The sequence below is a fragment of the Eublepharis macularius genome, chromosome 3, assembly GCF_028583425.1.
Source record: "Eublepharis macularius isolate TG4126 chromosome 3, MPM_Emac_v1.0, whole genome shotgun sequence".
Taxonomy (NCBI): Eukaryota; Metazoa; Chordata; class Lepidosauria; order Squamata; family Eublepharidae; genus Eublepharis; species Eublepharis macularius.
In genome coordinates this window covers 102,019,402-102,045,398 of record NC_072792.1, presented here as the reverse complement: position 1 = coordinate 102,045,398, position 25,997 = coordinate 102,019,402, and positions in this window count along the sequence as shown.

The window sequence follows — 25,997 nt, the reverse complement described above, 5'->3', positions numbered from 1 at the left end:
AAAGAGAGCAATCATGTCCCCTTATGACATCTTGTATATTGGATGTTATGCGTCTGCTGATATACTCTAAGATTGTGTTAGCCTTTTTTGTCGCTGCATCACACTGGTTGCTCTTATTTAACTGAGTTCCATCCAAACCCCAAGATCTTGTTCACACACTCTGCTACCCAGAAGTGTATTCTCCATCCAGTATGCCTGTTCCTTGTTTTTGCTATACAGATATAGAGCTCAGCACTTATCCTAGTTAAATTGCATCTTGTTCACTTCCACCCACTTTTCCAGTGTGTTCAAACCTCATTGAATTCTATCTCTATCTACTGTTGTGTTTGCTGCTTCTACCAATTTGGTGTTATCTGCAAATTTAATGAATAGCCCCTCCACACCCTCATCTATATCATTTATAAAAATATTGAAAAAATCAGGCCCAGAACCAAGCACTGTGACACTCTACTGGACACCTCTCTCCATTCAGATGAAATGCCATTGACAACTACTCTTTAAGTGCGGTTCTCCAACCAGTTCCCTATCCACCTAACTATCCTAGAGTCCAGTCCACAGTCCTCTAGTTTACCCATCAGAACATCATGAGGAACCTTGTCAAAAGATTTACTGAAATCCAGATAAACTACAACAATACTCTTGTGATTCAGTAAGCCTGTCCCTTGATCATAGGAGAGGAGGTTGTTCTAGTAGGACCAGCTGAGGACAAATCTATGCTGACTTCCCCTTATTAACATGTTGTCCATCAGATGCTTGCAAATTGATGTGTTCAATAGCTGTTCCAATATAAATTTGGATTTATTTGGTATCCCAGTTTTCTTTGGGATTCTCTAATGTTATTCAGTATACCTGGAAAAAAGCCAATCAGCAATTATTTAGTATATATTCGGTATACTGGATACTGAATCACATGCTCCTAGTATACTTATGGTTTGATGCAAGTTTTTTGGGACAACTGCATACAAGATGTCCATGGTTTCCTCCATTGGTGTGGCCCCATCAAATCCCTACCACATTTGCTCTTCCTTCCATTGTGTCTGTACTGTCCCTCTGTAATAGCCACCACCACCTTACATTGCAGCCATACTACAGGGAATGGAATACAACATTCTAGTTCTATTGATGCTGGTGGGTCTAAGAGGAACATGAAAGATTCACTGCAACGATATCAGTACTTCTGAGCTGATTGAGGAGGGACCTGGAGGAGACAGCAAAGCACAATTATCTTTCTCTCTGCTTCCTCCAGTAACTCCAGGCACTTTCTTTGAGAAATGGGAGAGTGATCCCATGGGTCCAGAGGCAGAAGAGAACCTTTGCCAGAACAAGGAGCTTGACAGGTGCCTGACCACATAAATCCTGATGTCAATCTGAGAATGCTACAATAGTTTTCCCACCCATTTGTTCCACTTCTTCCTTCCTTTCTTTGCTTTCTCCTTTTAGACTGAATAACAGAGGCTGGAGTTGGTATAAGGAGAGGCAGAAGGATCCAAAGTAACAGTTATTTGTCTGTTATTTTATTCCTAAAGGAGATAAAGTTTAAAAGCAGTATTTTGAAAAATGAAACAAGAAATTCTGTTAAAATCAGGATTATATACTTCTGTTGTTTGTGTGTGTCTGTGTGTGTTCCATGTATGCTTCAGAATGGGCAATAAGGTGTATAACACCTAGTGCTGTTTTCAGTCATTGGAAAGCTTTTCAAGGTTTTAAATGGGCTTTGAAGAAAGTCTAGAATCATATGTAGATAAATTCAAGAATGCCAAATCCAGATGACCTATACTTATGCATATTGTAATGTAATAGTTAAATAAAATATAAAGTGATTTCAAAGGGGGCTCAGGACTCAATCTTGGGTACACATGAGAACAAAGATTCAGCATGTGCCCACTTCTTCACATACATTGAAACAGATATCCTCAAATATTACAAGCAGGTGGGCTGGGGGAGGGGGCGTTATTTGCCAGGAAGAGCTAATTAAAGGCAAGATTAATATGTAATTGAGCAATAAATACAGTTGAGATTGGAATAACACATTTGGTAAAAAATTTAAATAGCAGCAACTTGTCATACAGATAATAAAGGAGTTAACAATACTTTTTTTTCATTTATATTCTCTTCCTGAGAACCAGGCTCAGAGTGGATTACAGGAAAAATATAAAACAGGCAACATAGTAATTAAAACACTTCAGTAAAATATGGTGGCATTCTTATTGCACAATCCCTCTATATACAAGAAACCCATAGGGGCAGGTGGCGTTTGATGTTCAGTAGACCAGGGGAGGATAATATCCCTTCTGGTGGGTGGCCAATTAAAGGAAGGAGGATGCCTACCTCAGTCACCATATGCCTGGTGGAACAACTCCGTCTTGCAGGTCCAGTGCAAATCCTGCTGGGTCCATCTCTCTACAGACAGAGAGTTCCACCAGGTCAGTGCCAGAGCCTGGTAGAGGAGAGATTAACTTATCGGGGGCCACGATCACCAGCAGGTGTTGATCTGCTGAATGAAGGGCTCTCCAGAGAACATACAGCAGGAGGCAGTCCTGCAGATATGTTGTTCCCAGTCTGCTAATGGCTTTAAAAGTCAGTACCAAGACCTTGAAGCTAATCTGGAATTTCACTGGGAGCCAGTGCAGCTGGCACAAAACTGGTGTTATATGTGACTGGAATGCACGCCACCACATTTTGGACCAGTTGCAGTTTCCAGAGTAGGAACAATGGCAACCCAGCATAGAGTGAGTTGTAGTAGTCCAATCTAGAGGTGACCATTGTATGCATCACAGCAGCAAGGTTGGGGGCTGAAAGGTAAGGAACAATCGGCACAATCTGACAAAGGTGGAAAAACGCAGATTGGGCAACTGCTGTGACCTGGGTCTCCATTGACAGGGAGACATCCAAGATCATGCCCAGATTCCTCACCACTCACACAGGTGAGAGCAGTGCCCCATCAAGGGATAGGAGGCAAATCCTTGAACCCAAGAGCCCACAGCCTAGGTGCAGGACCTCCATCTTAGTAGGATTCAACTTCAGCCTGCTCTGTATCAGCTATCCAGTCACCACCTCCAAAGCCCTAGCCAAATTACCTGGAGTGGAGTTTGGCCAGCCATCCATCAACTGATAAAGTTGGGGGTCATCAGTGTACTGGTGACAGCCCAACCTGAAACTCTGCACCTGCTGGGAGAGGGGGTACATGTAGATATTGAATAACATCAGGAAGAGTTTCACCCCTTGAGGCACGCTACACACTAGTGGGTGGCAGGGTGATAATTGCTCCCCTAGTGCCGCCCAATGTCCCTGACCATGAAGGAAGGAGACCAGCCACTGCAAGGCGGTCCCACGAATCCCCACATTGGTGAGGCGGTGGGTCAACAAGTCATGGTTGACTCTGTCAAACATTGCTGTAAGACCTAATAATATTATCAGCACCAACCTCCCCCAATCCAGATGCCTATGGAGATCATCTGTGAGGGCGACCAACACTGTCTCCAGCCCATTGCCAGGGCAAAACCAGACTGGAAAGAATCCAGAATGGAGGAGTCATCCAGGCAAACCTGCAATTGCTCTGCCACTGCCCGCTCAATCACCTTGCTCAGAAACGGGAGTTGTGAAACTTGCCGGTAACTGGAGGGAATGGTGGGGTCCAAAGATTTTTTTTTCAGGAGAGGTCACATCACCACTTCTTTCAACACTCCAGGAAACACCTCAGAGTCACAAGCTTTCAGGCACAAAGCTCAGAGATCATGGGGAGTGGTGAGCTAGGTTACTTCCACTCCGAGCCCTGCTCAGCATCCTCCTTCTATATGCAGTCCTGGTTGAGGGGGCAAGGGGCAGATGTTTCCTTCTTCCCCTGATTGCTGCACCTCATTCTCCAAGATTACCTCCACCCAGCTCTGTGCTTGCAGGCAAGCACTCCTGAATCTTTCCAACACAGCCACCCTCGCCTGGTCTTGAGGCTGGCTCAGGTGGCTCCAGTCTTCCAGGTGCCAATGGTTCCAGGTGCCACCCTGCACAAACCCTTACTCCTAACAGCTTCTCCCGAGGTCCCTGGCTGTGCTCCTTATCACTCCATCACAAGCTCTCCTGGCACCGTGGCTGGATCTGACATTGGTTCCTCTGGCATCAGTGTTGGCTCTGCTGGCTCCCCTAGCTCCTTGTCCAAAGAGGACTTGCTGGCAGGCGGTAAGGTGATGGGCCGGCACTGGCCAGGCTGGCCCATGACAACGGACAGGGGTCCATGGGACAGGTGGTGGGCCTAACCTGTCAACCTTGTCTGGAGAGAGCAAGCTGAAATGATCGAATACAGATCCAGAAGATAGTCAAGGGGCCTCCAGTTCCTTCACTGTCTCAACTGTGGTTGGCAGCTCACAGTGCAGAGACAAGATTTTTCCTGCAATATTGTTCTCAAAGTCTCACAGCTAATATTTGAATCATTAATTTGATGGTCCCCTTGTGGTAAGGAGACCAATGACTAGACAATTCTAAACAATTGTGCTGGATGGGAGCTTGTGGATGCAAAGGAAGTGGTGTAGAATTCCTTCTTCATTGCCGTCACTGCCATCGCATAGGCTTTACTCCCTGTGGGCAATCGCTGTACCCATTATTCCCTGAGGCAAGCATGCTCTCCATTACTCCCTGTGGGCAAGTGTGCTCTCCATTATTCCCTGTGGGCAATCTATGTCCCCCTTATTCCACGTGGGCAATTGCTGTCCCCATTATTCCCTGTGGGAAAAGTTTGCTTTCCATTATTTCCTATGGAAAAGTGTGGTCCCCATCATTGTCTATCGGCAAGCGCTGTCCCTTTCATTCCCTGTAGGCAAAGTGTGCTTTCCATTGTTTCCTATGGACAAGTCTGGTCTCCATTAGTGCCTACTGACAAGCATGATCTCTCTTATTTCCTATGGGCCCATCATTCCCTATGGGCAAGCGTGGTCTCCTTTATTGCCTATGGGCAAGTGTGGTCTCCCTTATTTCCTATGAGCAAGTACGCTCTCTATTATTCTCTATGGGCAATCTATGTCCCCATTATTCTGCATGGACAATTGCTGTCCCCATTATTCCCTGTGGGCAAACATGCTTTCCATCATGTCCTATGGGCAAGCATGCTTTCTATTACTCCCTGTGGACAATCTGTGTCCCCGTTATTCCCTGTGGGCAAAGTGTGCTTTCCATTATTTCCTATGGAAAAGTGTGGTCTCCAACATTGCCTATGGGCAAGTGCTGTCCCCTTCATTCCTGGTGGGCAAGGAATGCTTTCCATTGTTTCCTATGGGCAAGTGTGGTTGCCATTAGTGCTTATTGGCAAGCATGATCTCTCTTATTACCTATGGGGCCATCATTCCCTATGGGCAAGCGTGGTCTCCCTTATTACCTATGAGCAAGCATGCTTTCCATTATTCCCAATGAGCAAGCATTCTTTCCATTATTTCTTAAGGGCTAGCGTGCTTTCCATTATTCCCTCTGGGCAAGTATGGTCTTGATTATTCCCTATGTTTTCAGGAGTCCTTAATGCTTCCCACTGTTTTTTATGGTACTAACATTTCTTTAGTGCCCATTCCAGCCTGTTCCATCATGTTCCAGGAGTATATTGTCAGGGAAAATTTTAATAAAAGTATGATATTTCCATGTTTTCATTTCTAAAATATTATTCTCCAGTGTCTTTAACACATCCCACTTTCTTTTTCTTTCTTACTTTCTTTTGTGTGTGGTGCCACTATTTGTCTAATGCCCATTCTGGCCTGTTCCAGCTTTTACCTCTTCCCTTGTGAAGATGCTGGATGAATCCTCAAGTTTGTTCATTGCCCTAGGAGCAGTTCCCCCTTGCTCTTGGCAAAATGAAGTGGAGCAACTCTGCATTAGGGAGTGGCTCTCAGGCAGTCAAAGAAGAGTTCAGCTGTCAGTAATTCCTGCTCTTTGCTCTTCCCAGCTTCTGCAACTCTTCCTAGCCACCACTGCTCTCCCAGGGAGGAGTGTCCAATTCTGCCCAGGTAGCAGTTTCAGCTCTGTGTCCTATTTGGATCCAAAGCTAACAAGCTTTGCCTTTCAGAGAGCACTACCTTCAGCACATCTATATCCCCTTGTCCTTTCAGCTAGCCCATTCCTGCTTTATACCACCTCTTCTAGTCATGGTGGCCCTTTCAAAAAGCCTGCCTCATGAGCCTTTGCTAAATATGCAAATTAATACAAGCCTATGTACACATCAGCTATCAACTAGTCTAGTCTGGCCTAAGGTCGTCTAAATATCTGCAGTCTACTAATCAGACCTAGACCCCAAACCCATTTTTAGTATAGGCTTACAGATATACCCTCAATCCCTCCCCCCCCCCACACTCCATGTCTTTCTATTAGCTCCCTCCTCTCTTAGCTTCTCACTTACCTGTTTTTGGCTAACCAGTCTTACAACCAGCCAGCCTCCCCATATTCCATTCCCACCTACTAAAGACTCCTTTACCTTCCTATCCACAAAGCAGTTTCCTGCTCATACCTTCATATCTTCTGGTCCATCTTTGGGTAACTCAGTACCTAACTATTTTCCCTGAGTTACTTTGTCTAGACTAGCCACATGGGGAAAACACCATTTGGGTGAAAAGTAATAAAGTCATTCAACTGAACACGAATATTATACAAAAGTGAATGGTTTTTATTGGATTGCCATAAATGAATTGTTGCCATTTGAATTCAGGCATGTTTATTTATTTATTTTCTATACTATATTTGTAGTCTGCCTTTCTCACTGAGATTCAAGGTGGATTACACAGTGTAAGTCAATGCAATCAGTAGGATGAGACATTTAATAAGCAACGCAGTAAGATTAGGATTACAGAAATCTGAAAGAAAGCATATAGTATTAGATATATGTTAAACAATACAGAAAATGGTATTACATAAATAGAAAATGTAATGAGAGCAGGATAATTCACACAGCAAATGGATAATATATACTGTATACTGTAATATAGTTCACAGTTCCATTCCCTTTTTTCACGAACTGGGCTGGTTCGTGGTTCGTGAACTGGCGGTTTGTGGGAGTTCAATTCTCATGAACCATGACAAATTTTAGACCGGTTCATTTGATTCATATTTCAGTTTATCGCTGCAGACAGTCTGGCGCTGAACAATCAGTTTCCTAGGCAATGGGGGGTGGGAACCTTCTGCTGACCCGGAAGTGACATTTTCACAAACTGAACAAACCGGTTCATGAACTGGGGAAAGTTTATGAAAGTTCATGGTTCGTGAAATGCGCTACGAACCACACAGTTTGGAAATTTTCCGGTTCATGCCCATCTCTAAGTGACTGTTATCTTGTATGGCCACTGTAATTGCTTCCCCTTTCCTATTCTGTATCTTCATCTAATCAATAAAAGTTACTTTCTGGTTATGTATAAATCACCCTATTCTGCTGTTATTCTCTCAACCTGGCAACTTATTGGTCCATTCTGGAAACCATGAATGTATTAAACTTAAACATGCTAAACTGCAGAATCGGTGTTCTGGATTTACACATGTAAAGGATATTCTTTGTATGACTTCCCTAACACGGAGACTGATTTGAGTAAAATATCTGCTTATTTTACATAATATAAGATAAACTTAATTGTTTTAATTGTTGCAGTTTAGGCACATGACTTAGTTATTTTGTCTATATACATTCATTAAATATAAGCTAATATATAATATGCTTTGTCTTCATTTTACAGTATGTAGTTAGGAAAATAATAAGCTATTTCTTTCTCATACTGTGCATGAGGGGGGAAAAGACTTCCCATACATGTAGCCTAACTGTAGTTTGGAATTTCCAATGTAATGGGATCAGACAAGCATAAAAGTTCCAGTCCAGAATTCCTCACTCACACTGCTGTATGTTAAGATCTGTCTCCCACCTCAACTTATGATAAGCGTTGTCTGGTTTGCTATATTATGGGACCAAAGGAAAAATGGTATATGAACAGACCTGTATGCTCATATTATTTTCACTAGCATTCCCCATGGTGCTCCCACATGATGGCTTTACTTTATTTTTCTAATTAGTAGCAGCTAAGAGAGCCTCTGGCTGAACTGAAGCCAAACAGGTGCTTGAAGGCTACAGTTCTTGTGCAATTATGTGGGAAAGATGAGATGTCTGGTTTACCTGAACTGTCCCTGGTGTTGTGTAAACATTTTATATTTTGAACTTGAGTTTTGTGGGATAAGTTCCCAGCCATTCTATCATCTGAATCGCATGCATGGAAAGGGAGGTATATGAACAACTGTAATACCTATAGCTTTCCACTGTACCTTCTCTGGTGTCTAATGAGGCAAAATCTGTCATGGGTGATTCTGTTATATTGTAAAATATTTTGAATACAAATGAAGATGTACATGTTTCTTCAATCTCTGAATTCACTATCCTTTTGGAATTGCAGATTTGATTGCCAACTTCCAGGTGGGAACTGGGGATCTGGAATTACAACTTCTCCCTTGATGACAAAAAGCCATTCCTCTGGAGAAAGTGGCTGCTTTGGAGAGTGAACTCTATGGCATTACACTCTGCTGAGGTTCCTGCCCTCTCCAAACCACACCCTCCTTAGGCTTCACCATCAAAATATCCAGGAATTTCCCAACCTGGATTTGGCACCCCTAGTTGCAGAGCTTCCATAAACTATCCAAATGTCTGAAACTGACTTCTCTGCTGATGGGAAACTCAGATTAATAAAAATGCATGTGAAATCAGCAGTGATCCTAAGATCTTGAATTTTCTGAAGCATTCATGCTGTAGGCAAGCAGGCAGCTCTTGCTATGCATCATCTTCAGATTTCAGAGAGCAAATATTAGTTTTCAGGCAAAGCTAAGGAAGAGATATCTTACTGTTCTCCTTCCTTGCCTTAAAAAAGTACCACAATTGGTAAAGAATTGAGATAGAGACTCGTACTTGGCAATCAGGTTGTGGCAGAAAGGATGGGACTGACCACTATGTTAACACTTCTTAATACAACAGGTCAAAGATTTTGGGTGGTCAGCTTGATCCTGCACTATTGTGTGTGTGTTTACAGTTAAATCTATTATATACAAAGCTGAAATAAAAAATGTTATAGAAGGCATTTGGATAATGATCAATAAATACTCTCTTTTTCATTATACAACCTTAAAACTGTGGAGACAAAAGAGAAGGATTGCACCTGCTTCCCTCCCAGCATCCATGCATTTTATACAAAGATCTGAGGAGAACCTTCACACAAACAGCTTGTACATTATGGGTCCTCTATGCATCATCAGGGACTCCAATGTAGATGTGTATACTAGTTGTGAAAACAGACTGTGGAGTAGTACAAACAGACTTGATTGTCCTCGCCATACACTCATAATGCTAGATATGTCAGGTACAGACAATTCAAGTGATATGAATGCTCACAAAAACCTTCCCTTGGGGTTCCCATGTTCAATAAAGGGTGGCCATGATCCTTAAAATGTTGGGAGGGGGGAGGTTTCCAGTATGCAAAACTTTTCCTATAATAGATCTGTGGCAGAAGAATTTGCACTTGCTTTCTATGCAACAATTAAAAGTCTCCTGCTGAATCTTGAAATGTTAGGGACTCTAGACTACTACTACCAAAATACTCTGGAGGTACAAGTCTTTATAAGTTTTTAAAGTTTTATGAAAAGTTGTTAAAGTAATAAGTGCTAAATGCTAGTTTGTGCAAGTCAATATCATTATATACAAAATTCATAAATAACAAAATTCATAAATATGAAGGTAACACATCTAGCAAAAGTCAATATAGCTCATTCAAGAATAGTCCAACTGGTGAAAAATCCATGTGAATGATCCTTAATTTCTTATGTAGATGTTATTTTCAAAGCATCAACCATCATTCCAGTGAAAACAACCTGGAGCTGAATCTCTGATTTTGACTTGCACAAACTAGCACTTAGCACTTATTACTTTAACAACTTTTCATAAAACTTTAAAAACTTATAAAGACTTGTACCTCCAGAGTATTTTGGTAGTAGTAGTCTAGTGTATTGGAGGTGCCCCGGTTGGTTAGCTATTACATTAGGGACTCTGCCAGTAGTGCTGCTGTGTCAGAACTTTGAGGAACATTTTATGTGACTGAGCAGCACCATACAAAGGAAGAAGAGGGAGTAGGTAGATTGTTGGTCTTCATCAACATCCTGCAGTTCATTATATCCCTAATAGGGATGTGCAATTTGGGTTTGGTATTCGGTAAAAATTACCAAATGTTACTTGATTATGTTAAAATTAACATCTATTTTGTGTGTATACAAAGTAAAATTGACATCAAAAATGAAGTAAAACAGAAGCATAGCAAAGAAAATAAGTGCATGAGATGCTAACAAGAAATACCTATGAAAACTAAAAAGAAGTGAAAAAAAATGGCATACTGGCCCATCTTGTACAAGGAACAAATTAAAGAAATAAAAAGTAAATTTCATTATTACAGCAATCTAACATAAACAGAACAATTTAGAATCTTTTCACATAAATTCATGGAAATGTCAGACTATAGCTTAACAAAAACCTGAATAAGGGAAAATAAATGATAATACAGAGGGAGCTTGAGGTTCTGATAACCATGTTACTTTAGTAAAGTGTAATATTTCTCAAAGCCCATTAATATAATCTTCCTTAAAATAAACATTGCAAAAAGATGAAAGAAAATTTATATCAGTATAGATTTGACGCAAACAGTTCATCTATAGAGTAAATTTTTAAAGGCATATATTATGGAAATAATATAAATGAAAAATATTAACTGTTTACAATGGTTCTTTGGAAATGAAAAAAATGAGCCTTCTGTTGGCACTACATGAAAATGATTTTAATCACTCTAACAGGGGTAGATGAAAGAAAAATGCATAATGGCACTTTAAGGAGAGTAAATTAGTCATTTTTACCTCAGCAGAAAACCTCTATTTAATAATTTCTGTAAAAGAAAGAGTGTGGAAAATACCATCTTGTGTAAATAAAAAAAAAAAAGAAAATGATGTTTCCCAGTAATAATTTGTGTGTATTGCTAACACCAATAGCATTTGCCTCCTGAGTAGACATGGGCAGGGAACGGGGGGGAAATGAACCACGTGGTTCATGGTTTGTTCATTTTCACAGAACACGAACCACGAATTAGCCAAACATGAGCTGGTTCCGAACTGGTTTGAGATTCAAGGGAGCCCCGAATGGGCACCTTCACAGTCACAGCCAAACTAAACAAGACTTTCTCAATGTCCAATACCCACCAAATTTGCAGGGGATCTAGTCCTCACTGTCCTCTAAAGACCCCCCCCCCCAAGTTTCAGAGAGATTGAACCCCAGGAAAGGCATGATCCATGGGTCCCCCCCTTCCTGTCATTTTCTCTTCATAGTGGCAAAAACTGGAGTATCTGCTGGCAGCTACTTTGAAGGGCTACAAACTGACCTTCCCAATGTCCAATACCCACCACATTTGCAAGGGACCTAGTCCTCCCTGTCCTCTAAAGACCCCCCTAAGTTTCAGAGAGATTGAACCCCAGGAAAGGCATGATCCATGGGTTCCCCCCCTTTTCATTTTCTCTTCACAGTGGCAAAAACTGGAGTGTCTGCTGGCAGCTACTTTGAGGGGCTGGCCCTTTTCCTGGCTAGATGGGCCAGAGTGGGAACTCTCTAGTTCCCAGGGACAACTGCCAATCAAGCATGGAGGCCTCAGATTGGGGGCAACCAAAAGACTGCCACCATTGCCTGGGCAATGGATTGAATTGCGCAAAGTGTCTGGCTTCCTGAACTAGCTACAGAACAGTAGGAAAAATCGCTCGTTCCGTAAAAACGCAGACCCACGGAACGCATTTCTTTGAAAACGAACCAGTTGTTCCATTCGGAATTTTTTCCCATGGTTCATTTCATGCCCACCTCTACTCCTGAGGTAATCTTGCCAAATTCATATAATTAACTGCGGTATATATTTGTGTAAGTTACTTGTTCAATATTTTATTCAATTATTTATTCAACAAAGAAAAATCTGTAATTAATATAATCATGTTTAGTATTGAGGTGTTAAATTTTAGGTTCTGCCTCTGCCTGAGCATTATATAAGTACATTAAAGAAATGCAAGAACTATGGAGAAATGCTTTTATGTTCGAGGTTTGGACTGTTCCAAAACTTCTCTTGTAGTTCCAATCTCTAATAGCAAAAAACCTACAGGGGGAGGGGGAGCCAAAAATGCTCCGGACATACCTAGACAGGTTTTTTGAGATGCTGATAGCTTTCTGGGCTATCAAAGACAAGGTGCAAAGACAATGAGATGACTCACATCCCTGGTTGGACACCATGAAACCTGCCGGGAAAATAGGTTTGGGAGGAATAAAACACTAGAAAGTCCCTTCCTGCAGATTTCAGGAAAAGCTTCTTTGACGTACAAAAGACTAGACAAACAAAGATAATAAACCCCCTTGGCATGAAGGGGAGGATCTTTTCAGCTGATTCCATCTAGGAAGCAGAAGGTCTGACACCTAGGCCTATGCTGACAGTGGCTGTTGCCATGTGGTAGGGTTACCAACTTCTAGGTGAGGCCTGGAGATCTGGAATTACAATGGATCTCCAGAGGAAAGAGATTAGTTATCCTGTAGAACATAGGGCTAGGGCTGCAGGCCTAAGTGTCATGCTCCTCTGAGTGTGCAGGCACATCTTTGAATTATTTTGCTTATATGATATCTTCATACGTGGTTTCATATTGTTATCTGATCATTCCCTATCACATGCTGCACTCCATTTTTTGCAGAGTAATGAGACTACATTGTAAACCCACCACAGGCTGGGTTTACAGTGATGAATCTATGGTTTTGGCCCAGTATTTCCAAATTTCACAATGGAAACTATTTAGGGATACCATGTGTTAAAGACTGAGGTGTTTTTGTTTTTCTGTCAGGAACAGGTGTTTTACTACTTTTTAAAAGAATAGATAGCAAATGTACACATTTGAAATTTCATTATCCTACTATATAAAAGGCTAAGAGTATTTGAGACAACTCACTTACTACCCTGGTGCACCACCAGAGGGTGCTTCTGCGGAAGGAAGCCCAAGCCAGGATCAGGCACAAAGCAAGTGGCATTGCCCACCCCGCCTTCACCCAGCTGGGATCAGGAGGGGAGCAGGTGGCAATGCCCACCCTCTGCCTTCACCCAGCTGGGATCAGGCGCAGACCAGGTGGCAATGCACATACCCCACCTTCACCCAGCTGGGATCAGGAGTGGAGCCACTTGCACAGCAGGGAAAGGGCCTTTAAACTTCAGCTGGCCCACAGGGGATATCCCCCCTCCCCCCCCCCCCGGCTAGCTGAAGCATGGGAAGTCCTGCTGTTGCTTATTTCACCTGATGGGAGGGGGAAAAGGGAACCCCCCTCCTCCCCCTCCCATCGGATGAAATAAGTGGTGGGGTGGGAAGTTTAGGTGTGCTCCGAATCTTCACGGAGAATACTGAAGCAGGGCAATAAGTGGTTTCCAAAATGGCTTGCTGCTTTGGAAATCGCTTATTTCCAATTCTTTTTCCTGCTTTGGAAATTCCAAAGTAGGAAAACTGAATCTTTCCATTCCTGCACACCCCTAATCCCTACAGTTAATTATATGCTTATGGGATGCAAATTATCCACCCAGTGTGGTATAGTGTTTTAGAGTGCTGGACTGGCATCTGGGAGAACCAGGTCCAAATCCCCACTCTGCCATGGAAGATTGCTGGGTGATCTTAGGCCAGGCACACACTCTCAGCCTAACCTAACTGGGTTGTTGTGGGAATACAATATAAGAGAGGAGAATTATGTAAGACACTCTTGTGCCCCTTTGGGAGAAAGGTGGGGTCTAAATAAAGCAATCAAAATCAAAATAAAATAAGTACATGAATCTCCCTTGATAAATCAAAGAAATGATATATCACTCAAAAGCTTTTATGAGCTCTGCTATAGATACGTATAAATGATATGGATAATGGTTTGCTCTCTCACTGTTTTCTTTGCATTCCAGTAAGCCTCAGCATTCTTATTTCATGGTGGCAGCTGTGGAAGTGCTTTTGATTTCAGACAGACTTTAAACTCTATGTAGTATAGTGAGAGATCCATTGTCTGCTACCAATATTTTTTCAAGAAAGCGTGTATAGAATTCAAATTGACACCTTACAATATCACATCAATTGACATTTCTAGATAAATTAAAGTTCAGCCTTGGGTGTTGCCCTGTGAAGTGCCAGCATGTCTGACTTAGGACCAGGGGTACCATCAGGGATTATGCGGGCTCCTGCTCTGTGGAAGGAGCGGGGTATACCTCACCCTCACACCCTCTCAGTCCTCTCGCAGGCCCACTCAACCTGACAGAGTTCCAGCTGCCTTCTATGACAGCTGGCCCCTTCCCTTCTCTGGACTTACTCTTCCTTCTTCCCTTCATCTTCCTTCCGCTCAGTCTCTCTCTCTTGCTCTCCCTCCTAAACTCCTCCACACTCCTCCACAATCCACTCTGCCCCGTAGGTGGACTTTCCTTTTATCCCTTCACCAATTCCCTGCTCCACCTGTCAGCCATGCCCCCCTCCTGCACTCTAGCCACAGACCTGGCTGACTCAGGCAGCCGCACCTGGGTTTACTCTGCAGGCTGCCCTGGGCAGTCACACCTGTGCCTCCTTGGCTGGCTGCCAAGCTTTCTCTACTAGGGATGAGTACAATGGCTTCTTCTGTAACAGCTCTGTAGTGCAAATAGAGTAGAACTCCCGGGAGAAAAAAGGCACACTTTTACAAATTATCAAAAAGAATTTTCAAAGTGCAATGTGCTACTAGTTTGTGACAATTATACAACAGTGCAAATCGACAATTCCACATATGTATGAATGACCAAACTGGGAAAGAACAGAGTCCCAAAATAAAGTCTCTTTCTATGGGAATGTAAACAATATTGTATCTTCTTTTGTCTTTTTCTTCTCCTTGTTAGCAGCGAAAAGCAGAATGGATGGAAAACAGTCCCACGCCCAATTCAATTCCATGCCCTATCTGGGGCCGGCTCATAAGTGTCAGACTATGGAATGCCTGTTATCTAGAGTTCGTCTCCCCCTTCTGCAAGAAGCACAATTTCTTGATTTCAAAAGGTTTATTGAAAGACTAGGCTCTGATACAAGTATCCATATTCCAAGGCCTAGAAAAGATCTTGTCTGAACATAGGCATTGTTGAGAATGAGAAAGAAAATGAAACTTGTGATACATCAAACCCTTCACTCCCAGCCTCCCCCCATCCTCCAGGGTGATGGGAACTTGGCTGTGGGAAGACTCGGCCTGTCAAGGTCTCTGGCTGTAGAAACAGATAAAAGTATTCTCTCCCATGGAAAATGCAGTCAAAACAACACCTGGACCTGGAGGGAGAAAAAGGCTAGCAACTACAGATTAAACATGGCGTAACTCTGACCAAGGAACCACATAACATATTAGATCCTGACAATAAGCTCAGATTTCATGTCACTTCCTCAGAGGCATTGTTTTCCACTGTAGTCCCAATGGAGACATTCATATTTCCAGAAACCCGGATAGTGGCGGCTGTACATTCTCTCGCGCCAGAGAGAATGTACAGCCACCACTGACCTGAGCCAGCCCCAGAGAGAATGTATAGCCGTCCTGACCTGAGCCGGCCCCAGATAGGGTGTGGAATTGAATTGGGCATGGAACTGTTTTCCATCGGTTCTGCTTTTCGCTGCTAATAAGGAGAACATTCATACATATGTGGAATTGTTGATTTGCACTGTTGTATAATTGTCACAAACTAGTAGCGCATTGCACTTTGAAAATACTTTTTGATCATTTGTAAGAGTGTGCCTTTTTTCTCCCGGGAGTTCTACTCTATTTGCACTACAAAGCTTTCTCTACTGAGCTGGCTGCTTGGGGCAGGAACACCTGTGCTTCCTTGGCTTGCTGCCAAGCTTTTCCTATAGAGTGTCTCAGGTAGCCCCACCTGGGGTTGTTTTGGTCCCAGCTTCGCCTGGACCAGGCTACTGCCTTCTAGCTGGCCTGCAGGGTGTGGTGTGGTTCTGTGCTGCTTTGTCTGCCTCTCCTCCCTGACTGGTAAGGCTGCTGGCTGACTGTCCTTGCTTTCTGCACCTCCTCCCTCAGGTCTACTCCCCTCCTGGGGGTCCTCACTCTTCCTGCCTGGCTCTCTGGTCCCCCACCAGGGGGTGGGGCTAGCTGGCTTCCTTCCTCTCCTGACTTACTGAGGCTTGGATGCTTCTCTGCCCTCCTGTGGCTGGGATGCCTCCTTCCCCCCGTTCAGTTATTGGTCTGTTATGGTCCTGGGTACCCGTTGGGGTGGCTGGGTGGCTGTCCCCCAACTGCCTCCTGTCCCCTCCTCCTGGTAAGTCTGGGGGCTGAGCCTCAGATCCCGGACATTAAATATTAAATATTTGGGGCAAAATAAGGGATGTATTGTCGAAGGCTTTCACAGCCGGAGAACGTGAATTAATAATCCCTTATTAATTCTTCCTCCCCATGGCTCCAAGAATTGGAGGAAGAATTGATGGGGTTTTTGAATCATCTCAACAACATCCACCTGAACATACAATTCACAATGGAGAAAGAAATCAAGGGAAAACTCCCATTCCTGGATACCTTGGTCATCCGCAAAGCAAACTTTCAGTTAGGTCACAAGGTCTACAGGAAACCAACTCACACTGATCGGTACTTACACAAAAACTCCAATCACCACCCCCGACAGAAAAGAGGCATAATGAAAACATTAGTGGATCGTGCAAGACGGATATGTGAGCCGCACTTTATCAATGAGGAAATTAATCATCTAAACCACGCACTTCAGGCAAATGGCTACTCCAGAAATGAAATCCGAAGAGCAATCAAACCCAGGATGAATCAAACAACCAAGGAAAAACAGTCTCCTACAGGAAAAGTGTTTTTGCCATATATCAAAGGAATTACTGATCAGATGGGAAACCTTATGAAAAAGCATAACCTTTAGGCAGTATTCAGACCCACCCGAAAAATACAACAGATGCTACGATCAGCAAAAGACAGTAGAGACCCCCTCACCTCTGCAGGAGTATACCGTATACCCTGCAGCTGTGGACAAGTTTACATCGGGACCACAAAGCGTAGCATCCAGACAAGAATAAAAGAACATGAAAGACACTGCAGACTTGGACAACCTGAAAAATCAGCAGTGGCTGAACATAGCCTAACGCAAACAGGGCACAGTATCCTATTCCAGGACACCAAAATACTGGACAACACTTCCAACTACTTTGTCAGACTGCACAGGGAAGCCATTGAAATTCACAAGCATAAGCAAAACTTCAACAGGAAAGAAGAAACCTTAAGAATGAACAGAGCATGGTTTCCAGTTCTGAAAAACACCAGGCTAACAAAACATTCTATCCCCGACAATAGCCCTGCAGAGAAGATTAGCACATCAAGTACCAATCCATATGCAAAGGAACCTCCTCAGGATACAGTGAAACCTCCCGCCATTAGCATTCCACACCCTGGGAAACTCTTACAGGATGACTCAGCTCAACCCCACCCCTCCTGAGTAGATACAAATGACCTACATCTTTTCCACACTGTGACACTGAGAGATCTCCATCTTTTGGTGCTACACCTCTGAAGATGCCAGCCACAGCTGCTGGCGAAACGTCAGGAACTACAATGCCAAGACCACGGCAATACAGCCCAGAAAACCCACAACAACCAAAATAAGGGATAGTTGAGGATCTCTGTGAGAATTGTATAGTATTGTGGGAAGACTGACATGGTTCACAATCATCCACTTGGGCAAACATGGCTGTTTCCTCAGAGCTTTTATTTTTCAATTGTTAACTAATGATTGGCTCTTAAATTTCAGGCCATTTCCTGCTAGTGTGGTATGTTTCAAATGGGTAATTTCTGACCCAATTCTTTTTTAAACATTTGGCTATAAGTCACAAGCAATAATAAAATCTAACTTATACAGAGGTTTAAATACATTTTTATTGATAAATGTCTTTTAAAATGGGGGAAATCTGAAACAAGAATTTATGTTCTGAAAGCCCAATTATTTGACCACTTATTTTACCATTAGGCCCTTGATAAGAATACATGTATTTCCTCTCTTTTCATATATATCACATAGCATATCCTCCTTAGAAAAGCAAAATGAAACATAAGAATATGGCACTAGAATTAAGAACAGGAAAAGTTTTCTAGGTTCACAGTGTATGGGATTCATAATCAACACATGTTGAAACAATTGCAAAATTCTTCTCAGATAAGTTTCCCAAATAGATGGAACTTTCATCCAAGAAGTTAGAAATTATTCAATTGACAGTTGTGTTTGGCTTTAGATCTGCAAGATCTTAATTCCTTTTGTCTTGCCATTAGACACAGAAACCTTTTTAAATGGTTTATAATAGAATATTGAATTGATATCCGAAAATTGCTTTGAATCACCTATAAAATGCCTTATGAGAATTTGGTACATCCAGGAGCTGAAAGAACATAATAAAGAAACATGTATTTCTCTGATTTTTTGCTACTATGCATAAAAATGTATAAATATTATTTATTTTTTAATTGTGTAAACCTCCTTTCCATATGTCAATTGCCAATATGAGTAACAAATGATCTGAGGCAATTGCTATTCATTTACATATCAACTGGACAGTAAATGTAAAAGAATGTAAGGGGATTTTAGGTCTTCCAAATAATCATTTTTCCCTCATATTGAATCTTGTATGCTGTAAAATCTACTGGGGAAACAGGCAGCTGTTTTTAGAGATGTAAACTCATACTCAAATCATCTGATAATGTGAGCTTTATTTAATGAAAACTTATAACACAATAAGTACCAATTTACAAGATACCACAAGATTTTTCATTATTTTTGCTTGAAGACTTAACACAATTCTGCCTTTGCAATTTGTATCATGATCTAATAGATGGGTCTATGGGCAGGAAGGACCAAGACAAGGGCTACTGACAGACGTGAATGTGTGTGTGTGCACATGGTGTAAAACAAGACCAACCTAGCTCAGATTTAGGCTGAGGACTTTTCCCACACTTGGTATTTTTAGACAATCCCAGGGACCATACAGCTCCCCACTCCTAAGGATAAAGAACATTACTTCCCAATTCTGCTGCCAAAATAATTCACCCATCTAGGTCTTTGCCAGACTTTCCTGGACAGATCATATAATGCCCAGGCCATGACTGCACCTGTCATTCTGTTTTGTCCACGTGGAACTTCCTTCCAGAACACCTGCATGATGTAATTTCTTCCTTCCTTCCTTCTGTTTCCTTCAGAAAACCAACTCTTTAATTTATCCCCAACTGAAACAAATGTATATAGTTGCATTTGTTCATATTTATTTCTGTGCCTCTCCTTGTTACGTCCTTCAGTATTCCAATGTACACTGAAATCTTCTCAAGGAAGAAATATGGCTTTTATATATATATTCTATTTTGTAATGAGATATGTACAATAATGTTTATATATACATGTGGCTGCATCAGTTGATACAAATCTGTTTCAATGATCTAAGCTCCTGTTGATAAGAAACAATTTTTCAAGTATCTCCAATACAGATGTAATTAATTTTGGGTGTATAGCATATAGCTGTTGCAAAATAAGTAGTGGGTAATATCCCAGTTGCCCTGACCTGGATAGCCTAGGAGATCCTGATCTTGTCAGATCTCAGAAGCTAAGCAGGGTCGGCCTTGGTTAGTAATTGAATGGGATATATTGTCGAAGGCTTTCATGGCTGGAGAATGATGGTTGTTGTGGATTTTCCAAGCTGTATTGCCATGATCTTGGCATTGTAGTTCCTGCCATTTCACCAGCAGCTGTGACTGGCATCTTCAGAGGTGTAGCACCGAAAGACAGAGATCTCTCACCAAAAGATCTCTCACCGAAAGATCTCTGTCTTTCGGTGCTACACCTCTGAAGATGCCAGTCACAGCTGCTGGCAAAACGTCAGGAACTACAATGCCAAGACACGGCGATACAGCCCGGAAAATCCACAACAACCAATTGAATGGGAGACCTCCAATGAAGACCAAGATTGCAGAAGCAGGCAATGGCAAACTACTTCTGTTAATCTCTTGCCATGAAAACTCCACCAGAGGTTGCCATAAGTCAACTATGATTTAAGGGCTGGATTTTGGATTTTTTTTTTCAATATCCAGATTAGATTAAGTGGACACAGGCTGCAATCCTCACTCTGTCTGATCATAAAGAGTTATTAGATAGATATAACAGTCTGTGTATGTAACTCTTAAGTTTCTGAAAGAGTGAGATACAAATGTAATTAACAATACATCTGTGGTTATTAAACCGTTTGAAGTGGGACTGACTTCTAAACTTAGAAAAGTTTTCAGGACCCACTTGCAAGTTAACTTAGTGCTACTTGCCCTCTCCTCAACATAAAATAGGAATCTCATGTGTTATGTATTGGCCTAGCTTCAGGTAAAGCAAGGCTCCTCAGGTCTGAATTCCTATTGGGTAGTAAATAAGCAGCAGCCAATCGCTCCTCCGGGATGCAGGCCAATTGCTGCCTTGGTAAATATGATGTGTTGTATTCAGTGCATGCAAATGAAGGATCCTTGTTGCCTGTGTGCTTATTGGTGGGTTACTGAAAGGGGGCGTATTTTGGGGTGCATATATCTGGCTCTTTTGGGAGTGCAAGTTGTTGTTTTTTGCAATAAAGATGTTCTTATGAGCTGAAATCACTGTCTGGATGAAATCATTATGGGCCAAGTCCCAGAACTTAATATCATGATAATAAATAGTGATAGTTTATATTTTTCATTTTTAGTATTTATAAATAATATCTTTGAGCAACAGCCTGTATTTCATGAACATTTTGCACATTGGCTTCAATCCCACATAAATTACTATGGGTGCAACAAGGAGTGTTGCAATCCTTCACCCACAAAAGACAACCAGTTCCCCCTAAAGCTATTCCTGAGGTCCCCCATCCCAAGAAGCATTATTTTTGAGCAAGTTTTAGACTGCCATGGAAAGGAAGAATTGGCAAAAATCCCCCCTGCACCCAAAGAAATATAAGTGAGATCCCAGCCATATTTTACCATAAAACTTCCAAAAGGCCTCCTCTCTCACCTCAACCAACTCCTCTTCTTCCTTCCTAGGTAGGCTTAACAGCTTTCCTGCTATGGCAAACAACCTCCCGCCTCTGCTGGCATTCTTTTGCTCTTGCCCACTGTCACAGTAGGAGAAAATGGGGGGGGGGGTGATGTCACCAATGCAGAAATGTCACTTCCAGTTTTTGCGTCTGTGACACTCTACAAATATCTTTACCATAGAGATGATCTTTACTATAGAGATGGGGAGAATTCCTAGAACATCACATGACACTCCCCATGCCCCACTATTAAAAGCTCATGGCATGCACCTTGCAAACCTACTTTTGACCCTCTTTTGGGTCATACTTGAGAACTACTGCAATGAGTAATTAACAGAGTGCTGTGTAGCACCCATTGTCTTTTCTTCTCATGAATACTTTTCTCTATAGTGTTGATTTTTGCTGAACTATTCTGTCACCCCAATAGGAAATCTCCTTTATTAGTTGGAAGAATTAGCATGAAAGGAGACACAGCGAGAAGGGGTAACTAGGAATCTCCACCGATGTCTTCTGGGATTATTCCCTTAAAGAACTCTCAAGTCAACAGGAAGGTGTTCAAATAGGAATATTTCTTTATTAACAGAGAAATAAAAGGTAAACATACAGAAAACACACAGCATACACACAGAGCTAACAAAGAAAACTGAGGAAATGGGAAAGCAGTTTTGTGGGGAAGGGTGATAATTACCAGTCTTGAAGAGGTCTGCAGAGCAGCAGCAAAATGACCAGCATTTCACAGAGATAAGAGGCTCAGACAAATTAAGTTTGTGTGGATAGGTACCAAGGCGCACACACACTGAGCACATGGCTGGGAAGCCCTGTTATAGGGCAAAACTGACATCTTTGCCCCAAAACAATGGCTTATTGGTTTGTCTGGAGATAGGAAAATAACTTGGGAAAAGTTTGATATGACTATCTGGATGGACTAGAGGTAAAAATATTGTTGATGAATTGGTAAGTACCAGGCAGAAAGGCTACTGGATGTGCTGAATAGTCTGATTATGTAAGTGGGAGGCAGGAGGTGGAGGAAGGTGTTGATGGTATTAGGCAGGGAAGTGTCACAGGGAGCCTCATTATCTCTGCTGTTCTCTGGGACATGGAGGGCTGTCAGTCAGTCATCCTCCTATGACTCATGTCTTGGTAACTTTCCAGTCTCCAGCCCAGCTAACATCTGCTCTTCCCAGGACTTATAGCAAGGGGTTTATGGTATTCCATATCTATAAACTGCCTGTTGCAGTATGAGCAAGGGGTCTGACTGCTAACAATACCTCTTAACTCTGTGGTTACTCATTTGTAATCCATGGCAAAATTATTTGTTATTCTGCATTTTTAAATTCAGTAAGGGATTCTTATAACAGTATTTGTGTTAAAAGCAAAATCATATTTTTAAATTCTATTGATGTGTTTATCAAAATAATAAATTATAACAGAATGGTGGTGCATCTTAACATTTCTAGAATTATGCAGAGGGTTTTTTTTCCCTGACGGTATCCTATTCCTTAAAAACAAAAATCATAAATAGTCACCATACTGGATACTAAAGTCTTCCTAAATTGCCCATTTGCTTCTTATAAAAAAGAGTAAAAGAACTCTACTATTGCCGGAAAACAAACTAGTGTCTACTAGTTACTCTACTATTACCAGGAAAGCGAATAGTGAAACTAATGCTACCAGCTCACCTTTAGGTGGAAAATCTATGGGTACAGTCCTAGATTCAAAAAAGAAAGATATTATAATATTATATTATTAGATTTTTAGTCCACCCTCCCCACTGAGTGGGCTCAGGGCAGAGTACAACATTTTAATTTACATAAAAACACATAAAAGCAGATAAAACATTACAATAAAATTTAAAACACTACATACAATAAAAACTTCTCCTCAGATGGCGATGGAAAAGTTACTTCATTTCAGACATGGCCTATATATCCGTATCTATAGATATATATATATAGGGTGGTGGACAGATCTTTTCAAGTCAAGATAATTATAAAAGAAATCAGAAATTTATATAACATTTAAAAGATAGAAAGAAAATATATACAATGACAAGATTTTTAAATAAATAGAAAAAAAATTCCATGCTGCCTGGTGCCAGATATTAGGGGTGTTCACCAAGGAAGTTTCCCTTTCAGTTCTGGTTCCAGGGGCTCCAGAATAATTCCATTCCATTCCTAGTTTGTTCCAGCTGGGATGGTGCCGGCTTAGAAATGATCCTTTTTGGAGGGGTGGGGGTCAGTCTGTTGCATGCTAGTTGGCTGCACATGCACAAATGTACGCTGTTCTTTTCAAGGGAATTGAGGAAATAGGTTTTGGGGGTAGCTATTTTCACACGTAACCAAAAACAGCATTAACCATTAATACCCCTCCTTGTTGATCCACCATTGATCCACTGAGTTTTTCCTCAAGCACAATAACACACACACAAAATAACAATGGACCTGTAGAAAGTGAGTGATGGTGGGTGGAGTAGTGGGGTGTTCCCAAGTAGGATCATGTTCCATGAAGCCTGCTTCGTGTTTGCTTTTCTTTTTCACTAGTGCCAATAACTTATTACCTTTGCATTCTGTTGGTTTCATGTTTCCTTGTGTTTTATTCCCATAGTGAGGGGCAAATCCAAATCCCTACTTTTCATACTCAGCATTCCACTGCACAACAGGTTGTTTTTGCTGCCAATCTTCTCCATCATCCAAGTGCAGGCAGGCAAGCAGACAGAATGATTGGCTGAACCCTCTGCTCAAATCGATCTAAGTTTTCCTTTTACTGGCAGGCAGGACTGTTTTTGAAAGGGAGGAGTGGTACACATTTGTTAATTGGTTCAGAAAAAGAGAGCCCTGAAAGACGATGGAAGCAATCTGAAATAGTTCTGCTCAGATGTAAGTCCCATGTTAATTAATAGTGCTTACTTCCAGGGAAGTGTCTTTCAAATTGCAGCCTACGATTGAAATCTCCCTTCCAAATGTTTCCAGAGCTGATAGGAGGGGAGGGGTTTCCCCTTACAAGGATTGGATTGGCAGGAAGGGGCCTATTTCCTGGGTAGCTAGGGGGTGGGAAGTAGGAAGATGCACTCATGCTGCACTTGTTCGTCTCATTCCCCCTTCCTGCCAACAGAGTTAAGTAAGGCCTTCTCCCCTTGGGATCTGATTGGCCCTGTTCAGAAAGTGAGCCCAAGTGCCTGCCTGATGCTAGAAGGTACAAAATGAACCAAAACAAACAATTTTTTTGGTGGGAGGGACCTATTTCAATTTAGTTTCCTGGATTTGGTTCAACATTCCAGAAGTTGCTTTAATGAGCTGAACAAGCGAGTTCTGTGTCTAATTTTGGCTTTTTTCCCATTATGCATACCCTTACCAGATATATTGTTCCATGTAGATTTGAAACTTGACTTACATCAGTTCTTTGTCCTAACAGACTTTGTGTACACCACAGTCACACACTTTCACTGTATCATAGTCTTTGATTCCCAAATAAAAGCCATGACTACTGAACTGTTTCTCAAAGCAACTGCTTTTGTAAACAAAATCCTGCAACATTCATAGATTTTAATCTGGAATATTCGATCTTGGAATGTAAAGCCACCATTCGGCTATGCCATGAGCTAGCTTCATCATCTCTCCTCTGCCACCAGTGTTTTTTTTTTAAATGCCACTGTTCAAAAACAATCAAGACAACATAAACACAAATGCTACAGCCATGACCCAAAACTGCAAAAGGGTCTCATGGACACATACAGCTCTGTATGAGAACAGATTGCCCCATGACTTCTATTGTTTCCATAGTCATAGTGCTGCTTGCATAGAACATTACTAAGCCACCAATAAATTAGGGTCTGATTATATGAGATGCTAAACCCCAGCCCAACTCACATTTAACATGTAAGTGCACTCACTTCAAAATGGAGTGTGTGGGGTGTGTGTGGAGAGAATAGACTCCTGAACAAATGGACAGAGCAAGAGAAGTTTTGTTGGTTCCTGCTTTCCATCCAGTGCAGTTTTCCTGATAGAAAAGAGCCATGGGAGGCAGACTGTGTCTTTGACTGCCTGTTCCACTTGTCTGCATAGGAGCCATGTCTCCAGCAGTAAGACAAATAAAAAGAAGCAAAAAAGTGGGGATATGGAATAACATTGCAACCACTCTTGGTTGGTAGCTGGACATGACCACAACATTCTAGAAAGTCACTCATCTCTGTGCGTGTATTCCTAGAATGTCATGAAGTCACTTTCAAGTACAATCTGAAAGTGATATAATGATATTATATGGCATCACACCCCACCTCCTGCTGTTGCTACACCTAGGCCATTTTCACACATCATTAACCCTCCACAAAACTGTGCAAAACTCACGGAACAACAGCATCTCACGGCATGATTTCTGATGTCATCATGCCACAAAACAGGATCATGACAAGAAATCATGCCATGAAGACACCATCATTCCATGAGTTTTGCACGATTTTGCGGAAGGTTATAGACATGTGAAAATGGCCCTAGTTGCTCTACACAGCTCAGACAAGTTGTGCCATTGCTGCCACTTCACATCTCTTGACCCAGGCAACTATTCTGTCCATCAGGGGTGCATGATGCTGGAGAGATTGGGTGGGGCCCTTTCCAGCACTATTTTAGTTTCCCTGGGCAAAGGGATATATGTACACAGAGTATATAAAAGAATTCTGTCTAAAGTTTAGCTCAACTAAAATAATATCAAGAGCTTGATCATACAGTTCCTTAGATTGCAAGAATTTCAAGCTTCTCTGACCTGTGCGGCAGAGACTGTGACATTCTCTGGAGCCTCAACATTCTCTGGAGCCTTTGGGGGGTTTTGTATGCTTTCATTTAGTGCCTTAGATTTGGACGAAAAACAGGTGAAATTTTGAGATGGTAATCTGAACCAACAAA